This window comes from Dermacentor andersoni, chromosome 6 (genome assembly GCF_023375885.2).
Source record: "Dermacentor andersoni chromosome 6, qqDerAnde1_hic_scaffold, whole genome shotgun sequence".
NCBI classification, from domain to species: domain Eukaryota; kingdom Metazoa; phylum Arthropoda; class Arachnida; order Ixodida; family Ixodidae; genus Dermacentor; species Dermacentor andersoni.
Window position 1 is genome coordinate 88,343,353 of NC_092819.1, and position 12,378 is coordinate 88,355,730.

A 12,378-nucleotide genomic window follows, 5' to 3' on the forward strand; every position below is an offset into this window, starting at 1 on the left:
AGCGGCCGAAAGCCGAGCGCCGGCTCGTCAGGGGTGAACGACATGAACGTTGAGCCGTGCCGACAAGTCTCCGCCGACATCACTGACGGTACCCCGTGTCACGAAACACGACCGTCCAACTCCCGCCGTCAGTCGGGCGGCGCGCCTGTGATGGAGCGGGCGGGAAGGGCGGCGGGAGGGGTCAAGTTCCTCTGCCCTCGCTGACATGCGATGTCTTTTTTTTTTTCCTTTTTTTTTATCGCGAGTCGTGTCCGGGCGTTATATTTGCCGCCGCGAGCCGCGCTTTAATTTCGGGTCGTCTTGAGTTGGTGCCTGTGTTCTCGCTCATGCTGCTGTCACTGAGGGGGTCAGCGGCTCCCCGCTTTCCTCACTAGCGCGGGCGAAATTGAGCCGCGATCACCGGGATCACCCTCACACGCTTTCACCCGCACCTACGGCACACGGCGCGCGGAGACGATTTTATCGCCCTGGCACTTTATACGGAACCTCATGGCGACGCCGACGGCGGCGAAAGACATGAGCATGGCGTGTCCATGTAATTGCTATGAGGAGAGAAGAGAGCATCGCCGCGACGTTACGTCACCCTCGCTATCGCTCTCGGAAGCCTCTGCTATCGGCGCGTTCCTTGTCCGCGCAAGCTCTGGCCTGCGTTCTAACTGCGCCTCAGTAAGGCCAAATCAAAACACGCCAAGCGTCTCAACGCGCTCACTTGCCTGCAGGCAATTGATAACTCGACTGACAGCTCAGCAGCGTTCAATTAGACATTGGAATGCTTTCGCATTCGTAGTTCGTAAGTGCTTAGGTGTCTTCAAATTTTTTTATTGGGATGGCAATTATATGGACTCTCCAAGCAATCTTTTGCCATCGCCGTCGGAGTCGCCGTGAGGTTCCGCTTATATTTAAGTATTCGTATGCTGTATGCCACATCCTGCAATATTGCATCTGTGGGTTATATTGTCACTCCATTCTATCCCTAAAGTTCCTCATACCAGGCCATACAAACTTGACATCATTATTGCTCATAATTTAAGAATGGCAACAATCAATTAATCTTTATTTCGCATTCATTCATTTACAAAAAATGAACAAGGGGAAAAGAACTAAAAGCTGCTTTTTTTGCAGCTTTACAAGGTTCTTGCCCGTATTCATGACAACGGTGGCGTAATAAAATAAAGTTTGTGCACTTTAGTGTGTGCAATGTACAAACGTATAAGTGAAAATGTGTAAGGCGAAATGTACAGTCAGGTACAAAGCAGTGTGTTTAGTCAGTACAAATGACATATATAAATATACAGTATAAAACATATATACGTCTTTATTTTCAATTACTGAAAAATGTATCATATAAAATTCTAGTAACATACGAAAACATAGATAGCAAATAAAGGTATGTATAAATGTCTTGCAGGCTACATACTATATGCGATAATGTCATCAGAACGTAAGACCACTTAATTAAAGGAGGTAAGTAGTGACTTCCCCTAGCCAAAGGAACGTTTAAAAATAATTACTCAGTTTGAATGAGGAAGTCTCGTATTGGTTACGTAGTAATGTCAGTTATCTCGACAGCGTTTTCATGAAGTTTATGTAATAAGGATGGGACGCGATTGGATAAACGATTTGATCCGTAATTTGTGCGGGAGAGTGGTAGGAGCCATCTATTCGTTTCCCTAATGTTATGGGATGTATCTGTTGGTTCTGTTAGGTTTCACAACTCCAGAACGCTTCATTGCTATACTTAAACTACCTCTGGCATTTTAGGGCAAAGTTAACTTCATATAAACTTGCTAGACAAATGATATTAAACTTCGAAAATAGTTCAGATGTATGTGCGTCGAATGGCGCGTTTGCGATATGACGAACAGCCTTTTTTTGTAGCACGCACAAACAAATGTTTTGAAACACAACACCGACAGCGCATGCCTTACATCTTAAATCTTCTGAGAGATTAATATTAAAAGTGGGAAACGATAACTGAGCTCCAACTTTATAATGACGTAATCTCATAGGTTCGGCTGGGGACAACCTCCGTGATTGGCCTACGAAAGAGGTTTGAGACATACCCGATACGGAAAAGTGATGGTAAATTCGCTAAGAAACACGTCGGCTTTTATTGATAAACATAAATTGTCCGATGGCGTGATTAAAACAGAGGAACCCTAGCATAACAGCTCGTTTTTACTTAGCTTACGTTTACTGCAATTCATACTGCCACTGCAGTTACGATTCTTACACTTGGCGTAATATTTTAACATGCTGATTTCGCATTGATTGCTGTGCTCGTACGGCGAAACTGCATCTTTGTAGTACTTCTCGAGATTACGACGCAGGCAGATTTGGACTTGTATCGCTCCTACAGTGGCAGAAGTCAGTCAGCATTATGCCCATAAAAGTAAGAAAATTCTTGTATTCTATTGTTAGGTATAAGGCATAGAGTTTCGTACAATATACCGCAGGGAACTCTGGCGCTGCGATCGTTGAGCCACCATGGGGATGATGCGAAGTACATGGATTTGTCTGATCTTCATCCTTGTGGATTCAGGCATTCTTGTGGATTCGTTTATTACGATCTGTATGCTTTCGCTGTCGTAAATTTTGGAGCAGTCTATACTTTTCTAAATTCAGAATACGCTGCCACCATGCACAATCTCTACCAATTGGAACGGTTCAGCTTGTCGAGGTGGCCAAATGGAAACGCGCCAAGCGTCTCAGATCACTGGATTCCCAGCGACAAATTGATAAGGGCGTTATGTGCAGTTTGTCGATGCATGCGTCCGTGGCGTAATGGTTTCAATATCGGACGCTTGTGCTAGAGGTCCTGTGCTCGAATCCTGCCGTTGGACAATATTAATAATGTTTATTTGTTTATCAGGCAGTACATTGTTGAATATGACGCGTTTACAAAGCCACGAGGCCGTTTGAAGCCAGAAGGACGAAGCTTAGGCAAATCCATGTACTTCTCGCAATTTCCATGCTGGCTCAACCGCTCCCATTGCAGCTGCCGTAGGAACTAGCGCCAGAGTTTCCTCTAGTAATTATTGTATGAAACTCCATGTTACAAAGACTATCAGCGGCACGATAGCTTAAGTGATGAATGCGCTATCCAGCGCTGCCGACTTGTGAGCGCCTGCCTTTTATTGAACCGCTCTCTCGGCGCCAATGTACATCGTCGGGGGAACGCAGTGCTGTGACATTTAAAGTGTTGTTTTGCTGCGACTGCCAAAGCTTAAAATATTCCTAGTGCATTGTGCGCGCTAGCTGCACTGTCGACAGCTGGAATTGCTAAAGAATGTGACCGCGCTTGACATGCGTGCTCGCGGAAACGCATCCTTCTGAGAAAAGCATTCGCCCTTTTACTTCGAAGACCTTTGAGAGCAGGCGATCAAGATCGTGCGCAGCCACTGCCGTGTGGTACTGATGCATCTGAGAAAGCATTTCTCAACTCACTTGAAATCAACGCATGTGACCGGGCAAATGGAACATATATATGTATATATAATCGATTCGAGGCACATGAAATGCATGTGAAACGAAGGTCTCGTTTGTTCGTGCAACGTTTATTTAGGTGTCATAAAACTGTTCATCTTCTGCAACGCGATTTGCAAAACAGCCATCACACGCCAGCCCACCGAGACGGTAAGGCCCGGCACTGACCTGCCGCTGGCGATGTGATCTGAACAACAAGATCTTCCATGCCGGAGAATGCAATAAAACCTGGACACCGCTTATTATAACAATGATAGCATAATAAAATATGTCCACTTCCATTATATTCTGCCATTTAAATTTCTGTCGGCCCTGTTTAGAGGCAAGGCTTTCTGAACAGCGCTGCCGTTACTATGGTGGCGCTGCTTTCAGTTATGCAGAAGCAGCAGCAACAGCAGCAATAACTAAGTTTGTAAAAAAATGTTGATGGGAAAATAGGCTATTCTCTCTGTATATTTTGTATTTCATTACTGGTAAACAATTACTTAGAAGGAACAAACACAAACAGAAATATTAAGTTTAAAAGAGAGCATCACGACAAGCAGTGACTGCATGAAGCAGAATTCTACCTGAACTCTTTGCACAAATGGTAGAGCTAGTACATTGTACGGTATCAAGGATGAGTCCGTGCTGATTACTTGTCGAGATATTGGCCGAGCAGAGGTGCCAAAACGGGGGACGAAGTCGCACGAACCTTCGCTTTATTGTTGAAATTATGCGCTTGAAGGAGTATTTTTCCTACAGTGAAGTTATGAAAGGTTGGCCGATGCTGGAGGCACTTGTGTGGGTCACATGGGCCACGTTGTGTGTGTGTGGGTGGGGGCATGGGGAGAGGGGGAACGGGGGTCTTACCGCCTTGCTGAGCGGGCGCATGGTGGCTATATTGCAAGACGCGTTTCAGACGATGAACAGTTTTATTACACTTAAACGCTTCACGAAAAAACGGGAGCTTCGTTTCACATGCATTCCAACATGTGTCTTGGCTCTACTTTTTGTTGACATAGCAAGTGTAGCCCGGCCACGCAACATGTTTTGGAGTGAGTTGTGAAAAGCATCGTCAGATGCAGCATGACCAGCCTGCAGTAGCCGCGCATGATCCTGATCGCCTGCTCTCAGAGGTCTTCGTGGTATAGGGGCGAATGTATTTTTCAGACGCATGCGTTTGAGTGGCCGTAAAGGTCAAGTGCAGTTCCAGCTGTCGATAGGGCAGTTAGCACGCTTAACAAACAAAGATTACTAATACAAAAGCATTATTTGTCCAATGAGGCAGAAATCCCAGCCTGATCAAGCGATAGTTTCAAAACTCATCTGACCAAGAGTGCATTCCGTTCTTAGTTTAAGCATTCAAACACATTGGAGTGAAAATGCAGCCGAGTGTCTAAAATTGCAGCTGGTGGTGTTTCCTTTTATTTAAAATCCGCCACGCACAGAAATTTATAGGACATACGGGAATTTCCTATAGTGAAGCAGCACAGGTGATTAAGCGAAAGGTCATAGCGGGGTAGAAACTGCTGCAGAACACGTTGCTAAGGGGACATACCAAAGAAGATCTACTGACGTGGTACAGAGAGCCAGTTACCGCATGAAGTTAAGGGAATGCAGATAAAACGTTGTACTTAAGCTTCCTTTGTCACATTATACGTTGCTGTATATAAGGAAATGAATGAAGAACAATGAAAAAAATTGCGGCCGCATCGTTTCCGCTCCTTCAGCAATATTATTGCGCGTGAACACAAATGCTACAGCGAGTGAATCATGCGATATGCGGATGGTCACCGTCGAGAAATGTGCCTTAGCCACATAAGCATGTTTGTGGCAGGCAGTCTAACGGCAGCCAACGTTAACACATACCAGAACCAATCAGGCTCAGTCACGCTGTTAACGTTGGCTGCTTATTTATTCTTTAATTATTGTGATTAGCTGATTGCATCGATGCTCAGGGGCCATGGCTCTGAAATGGTGAGCATTAAAGGAACACTAAAGGCAAATAATAAGTCAAACTAAAGGGATAGATTAGTACTCGAGAATCTCTAAGGCGTCGATATTATCGCGAACCGACCCTTAATCATCGAGAAATTGAGGGAAATGCAGGACATGATTCGAGGCTCCCTCGGGACATTCAAACACTTGCCCGATGCACTTAAAGTTAAAGTCCTCAGGTAAATTCTGTCACTAGTACTCAACTAGTCGCTGGAACAACATACTTGCATTGTATTATAAGATGAAATAACATTCTACTTGTCCAGTCCTATTTAATTTTTAAACAAAGGAACTCATTGAAGTTACCGTCGACAACGATACTGGCGGTCAAAACGTTTTGTGTTCACTTGACTCTGCACCGCCCACGCATTTGCGTTTCAGTACTTTCCTGATCGGGTAGTGCTGCGCTGGTTTTGCTAGCTCGCGAAAACTCGCACAAACTGCGAGTAGCAAATTCAACTCCCACGTGATGTCGCGGGATGCCCGAACGGTCTACGCCACTTGAGCAAAAAGCAGCTGCAGCGGCGAATCGATCGCTCTCTCTTGGCTCGGTACCGCCGTCTGTCGGGTGCTGTTTTACTCACCGACGGCAACAAAGGGCGGTGATGGCGTACGCGACATCACCGCTCCCTCGGTTGGCTGGCGGGAGATTGGAATTTCAAAAAAGGTATTCGGACCCTTCAGATGCAATTTCCTCGTAAACTGAGTCTTTTCTTGGCACTAAACAAGCATTGCGAGGTTTCTGGAATCGTATTTAGAGAGTCCACGTTGACTTAGTATTTGCATTTAGTGTCTATTTACGCCTATAGACACACATTCCAACTGTCTGCCGTTCACCGACTTCATCGGTACATACCCAAAAGCCCAAAGGCGGCGAAATTAACCGCACGACAGCACACTTCTTCATTCACAACGAAAGGCATGTTCCGAAACATCACACCGCAGAGCAGCTCAGTCAAGCAGATATTGTCACGTTGTAGTGACGGTGAAGAACAACGCAGTGTGAAAACTTGAGCTGCAAATTTAACTCTTTATTGGGCGAACTTGTGTCCAGCAATACAAGTAACACTCAAGCACAACGATAGCGGCGAGCAAAGTGGGCGATCCTGAAACGCCTGACCTGCGAGTCAAGCGCGTCGGCTTTTATACATGAGTCGTGGAAAGTTCCAGGGTAATCTGGCACCCACGTGCCTTCCAGAAACTGCTACACAATTCCTGTCGCACATAGAATCTTAAAAGCTCCGCCGAGAAAAGGCACAACAGATGCAATCACAGAAAGAAGAGCGTTTCAAGACGGCACACATGGAAGGAACCATGCACGAAGTGCGTTAACAACTGCGTGTTTATTATCTTGCTGAGCCTTTTGTGCAAAGCAGTAAGGAAGTACGAACAAGAATGTGAAAAGGAAAGCACACCAGGGTCAAAAGGAAAAGGAGGAAAAAAAGGAAAAAGGAGATCACGCCTAGTGCATTCTTCTTGCAATGCAGTTTTGAGAAAAAATGATTTCCTTCTTGGACAGCTTAAGAGACGGGATGCTGACGCAATCAATATTTAAGCGGTTAATCTCAAAATCCTCTAAGGTTTTCCTGGTGCATTTATCAGTGTGCCTATGCAATGCTTCTCTTTGCGACATCATAGGCTTACATCCACACTGCCGACAATACTAGGCAATGTTTCCACGAATTGCAACTTTTTTTACGTTGTTGTTATGCTCTCTAAGCCTATCGCTAACGCAAATGCCTGGCTGGCCGTGGTATCAGCGATAGGCTTGGTCTTTCTGTGCTTGGTCATGCACGCTCGTTGCCCGCGCCGTGTCGGCATTAACTTAGCGCATAGGCCTATTAATTGGCGCGGCGGAGAAAAAAAAACCACGCTAAGGCCCGCAGCATGACCGATCCTTTTAAGATTGTGTAATATCTGTTGCAGGGAAGGTAGCACAACCACTTTCTGTTATCTTGTGTTGCCCAACCCTGCCACAGAAATTAGCACGTGCTCAGGTTGTCCTGCTGACACAAGGCGATCGACCTGCCCGCAGAAGCTGTCCGGTGTCTTTTGTGCACATCATTTGTTGATTGAATTGCGAAAAGAATGCAACGCAATACTTCTTTTTGCCAGTTCAGTTTGCACCGATGTGAATGGGAGTAGTGGCTTGTTTCTTCTAGGCTCGTATGACCAGCAGATATGTCTATGGCCAAAGAAAAGTTTCAAGTCAAGAAATCTGATTGATTCATTTTCCAGTGTCTTGTCGGTTTAAATCAAGGGCTTCAAGCACTCGTCAGAAACGGCAAGAGTCATCTGCACATTCGAATCGTAGTCGACATGTTTCAATCTAAAGAACACCAAATTATCTCCTACGTAAGGCAAGGTCTTGATAACGGAAGAACCACTTAGATGTGAGTGCAGCATTATGTCATAGTAAGCTAAGCACAGGTCACTTAAGAGTGCCGCTTTTCTGGAGCCTGTACATATGCCATTTGTCTGAATGAAAATATTATCGTCCCAACTAACGAAGGGTGATTCTATGGAATATTTCGCCAGCTGAAGGAAAACTATCTGATGTAGTACCTATTGCATTCTTACGTACAGCGATATTACAAAACACTTCTACCTGGGGCGCCGCATTTTTCCGCCTCCACACCCCAAACTTATCAGGCCGCAGGCGCTAGCACTACGCTTACTACAGACGCACATGTACCCAAACCCCGCCAGATTACTCGTTTTCTATCCCGACGCGTACCCCAGCGACACGTGCCCCTCATGCGAACACACGGCGACACTCGCACGCATGCTCTGGGAGTGTATAGACGCTCTTCCCTACTCCACCTCGGACAAGTGGAAGAAGTCCCCCACAAGCTCACTACTCGCCGACCAGCAATGGGTTGTTCAGCAGGCCCGCGAAGCGACTGCCAGGTACTCCCTGTCGGTCCCTACGTGGGAGACGCCCGCTAGGCGCTAAGCGAGTCCTGAAGGAACATAATAAAGTTGTCCAGTCTAGTTGTTCCTCTTCTGATGATGATGATTATGGTGATGAAAGAGCGCCTACCATAGAGCCTGACGAGGAAGAAAGTAAGTCGCTAACATACAAAAACTGTATTTTGCCTGACTTAGGCATGTTCTGGCGAACTCCCACTTATATAATGCCGGTGCGGTGGAAAGCCACGTAAAATATGTCGAATTTATTCCGTCCAAGTGCCGTCACGTGCAGTTCACAAAGCAAGACGAAGCTCGAAATTCACGGCAATGAAAACAGCAGCAAGAGATCGCAAAACGCCTGAGAAACCTGAGCAATGTACATTCGTGAAGAATACGAAAGCGAGCACCGAAATTTGCATGGGAGAGGCCCAAGCAGCATATACCGTTACTCTGAATGTCCAATCGCGAAATGACTTGAAACGTACTTATTCTGGCTCTCGAATCAACTTATATAAAGTGCTTGTAGCTCGAACAAAATTTTTTTAATCTTGCTCGCTACCTAGCTTTCCGCAAGCTTCGAAGCTGCTGCGCAAGTAGCAGGTGTATTGTACAGTTGCCGGGCACTGCTTAAATATTCATGGCTTCAGACACGAAAAAAAAAAAAAAAAACGCGGCTCCCAACTCTCGTGAGGTTCAGAGCACCGGGCGTGCGACTGAATGTATGCTGAAGGGCGCAGCAACAAATGTCACCAGCACGCGGACTGGTAACTTTTATAGTGATGTTGTTAATGCGACGAGTTGGCAGTGCCCAAACACGTCATTACGATCGCATTCCTGGAGCCTAAAGTCATAACTGACGAGGAGAGTTCAAGGGTGACGTCCGGGGGAAGTTAACATTAAAAACTGTAGCTTCGCACTAAAGCAGAAAAAGGTTCTCAATATCAGCTCGATTTTTTTTCTCTCTCTCCGTTGATTGACATTATATCAAGCATGGACACAGTTTCCCCGGATTCCTATAAGAATCATCAGTGGTGACTAGCGAAGTTATATGTAACGAAAATATGGGAAATGTTATGTGTGTTGTACAGGAAGCGTTCAAATTGTATAGGTTTATCAGGGGCTTGAAATTAATTAACAAATACTCGTTTTCTTCCCTTTGGAAGTGTTACACGAAGCGCATATTTGTTTGTGCTTTGTCCACGGTGAAGTAAACGTAGAACTGAGACTGAATTTGCACCCAGATTCTGTGATGTGTCGCGTGTACAAGTTGACCAGCACCGTTCTAGGAAAAGAAACATAGTAAAAAGTTAGATTAACATCCCAGAGTTTTCTGCGGCTGTTGTACATGCTTCTGAGTATCCTGCCGGGACTGAAAGCTGCCTTGAGGTCCAATTTGGCAGAAATCGGGAATGTTGAGGGAAATGTAGGTGGTTCCCAAATATTTGTGGGTTAATTACGATATTTCGACATAATTAGCGAATAATGCAGCTAGCATTTCTGTTGCATTGAGTGCACCGGAGAGCAACCATGCGTATCGCATCTCTGAAGCATCGCATATTTGTCAAAACCACTGTGAAACTTCGTCAAACAATACCGTGAAGAATTGAGAATAGCTTAAAGAGACAATTGATTAAGGCTAACCAATCATATCTGACCCACCTTAACATTCACTCAGCCAAATGTCACAGTCCGCTCGAAAGGCGAAGCATCGATTGCGATATCAAATTAGTAGACAACCATAACACGTAAGGATAGTAGTTTTCTCGGCCCTATAAGCTTGTAAACACTTTCTTACTAACTAAATTAACAAGCATGGTGTCAGCAGGCACAGCCATACATGCACGCATCACACTCGATGACCGCGGACGCTAGCTGTCAAAACGCTGGCGTGAGGAATCGCGGCAGCAGCAGCAAGCGAAGTGACCTTCGTGCTGTCTGTCACTTCAACGCAAACTGAGCGGCGACCACACAGCACGCTCAAAGCTACGAGCCGTCGGCCCACCTACACTCTGCGCCCAAGCAGAATGGTTTCAAGACAAAACGCGTGCGGCCGCGCCATACGCAGTTGCTGCCGAAGTATAGCGTCCCCCTCCCCCCTCCCTGCTCACTTCCTCCTTCCACGGTTCCTAGCACGTGATGGAAGACGACGCGGTTCCTCCCTGCTTTTCTCACTTGCGCACGCATGATTGAGCCGCGATCATCAGCTCATCCATAGCACGCTTTCAATCGCACATACAGCATAAGGCGCGCGACGGCGGTGTTATCGCCCGTGGATTTAATATGAAACATCACGGCAACGGCGATGGCGGCGACGACGGCAAAAATGCCCCCCCTGGAGTGTCCATTTAATTGCCATTGCAATAAAACTTTCGGTGTACAATACACAGGCAAAGAATACAGTTAGAACTTAATATTTTTGTCTTTATTTTTGTTACACTGCAAGAAAAAACATAATTCGTCGTAGAACCGTTTCTGGAGGTATCGCACTGCCAACAATCTGCAGTGATATCGTTTACCCTCGCGGCACCTATATCGAACAGAGTGAATAGAAAAATGTTCGTGCACTTCTAAAAAAATTTTTTTTTCGAATTACTGCATGCAGTCTACAAATGGGTACTATTCTCATTGTTATGTATTACTAGCTGTATTTTAATGAAGGTTGTGAGATTATATAAATTTTATAAATTATCCTTAGCGCCTGCGAATGAGATAACACCTCGGTCGCGCAAGTTAAACGGACACTGAGAAAAGGCGTACTTACTACAGTTTAACCTCGACATTCACTTGTACAATGCACGTTAACCGAGGGTACAGTTCGCTAGACGAAGAACGAGATAGACTTCCACAACATAGGCCTAGGTGTCATACGCTGGCCCATCAAAGGACTTTCCCCCTTTGGCACAGCTGTTGACGACGCCAGGAGTGCTTCGCTGACCTCCACTATATAAAAAGCACCTCGCAAGCTCACCTACCGCGTTTCAAAAGATTACGTGCGAGCCGTGCTGGGGAACGAGAAAGCACACGGACAGCAGATTTGCGGCGAGTGTCTCGTTGCGCCGCCAATGACAGGGCGGGCGAAAGTCGAGCGCCCAGCGCGTCGAGGGTGAACGACATGAATGTCGCGCCGTGCCGACAAGTCTCCGTCGGCATCACTGGCGGGACTAGTGCCACGAAACGCGACAATCCAACTCCCGCCGCCGTCAGTCGGGCGTCGAGCCACCGCGGAGCCGTTTGTCATGCCTGTGATGGAGTGGGTGGAGAGGACGGCGGGAGGGTCAAGTTCCTTTGCCCGTCGCAGACATACTATGTTTCGTTTCTTTTCTTTTCATTTTTTTGCGAGTCGTGTCCGGATGCTATATTTGCCGCCGCGGGTCGTGCTTTAATTTCGGGTCGTCTTGAGTTGGTGCCTGTGCCCTTGCTCGCACTGCTGTCAGCTCGCACTTAGGAGGTCAGCGGCTCTGGCTGGAAAACGCAGTGCGCCATCCTCGGGGGCTAATGATTTCGCGTGTGGCTAATGGATAAGGTAACCTTGAAAGAGAGAAAACAAAAACAAAAATGCAATTGCGACGAAATTTACCGAGGTGTGACGGCGATAGCTGGTGCTGGATTGCGCGCCGTAAGGCCCGCCGTGTTTTCACTCAGTGTAATCAGTCGCGATCAAAGTTTGCAGCCTCTATACGTAAACAATGTGTACGTATTACTTTCCGTCTGCGGTGGAGCTCTGCGATAAGAGGGAAACGACACTATGTTTAGTCCAGTATACGATCCAGGGTGGTAAGTTAACGAAGAATCCGGCTTCCTGAATCCGGACCCTCAGCTAAGAAGGGGGCCAATATTTTATGCGGCAGCGACATGTGCATGGGCATGAAACAAGACTTAAAGAAAAGGTTGTTTCGATATGTAGTCTCAGACTGCTTGGGGTGCCGGATACACTACATACGCTGAGGGATGGGATAATATGGAAGTAAATGAATTCTTTACATCAGCCACATTGGGAGA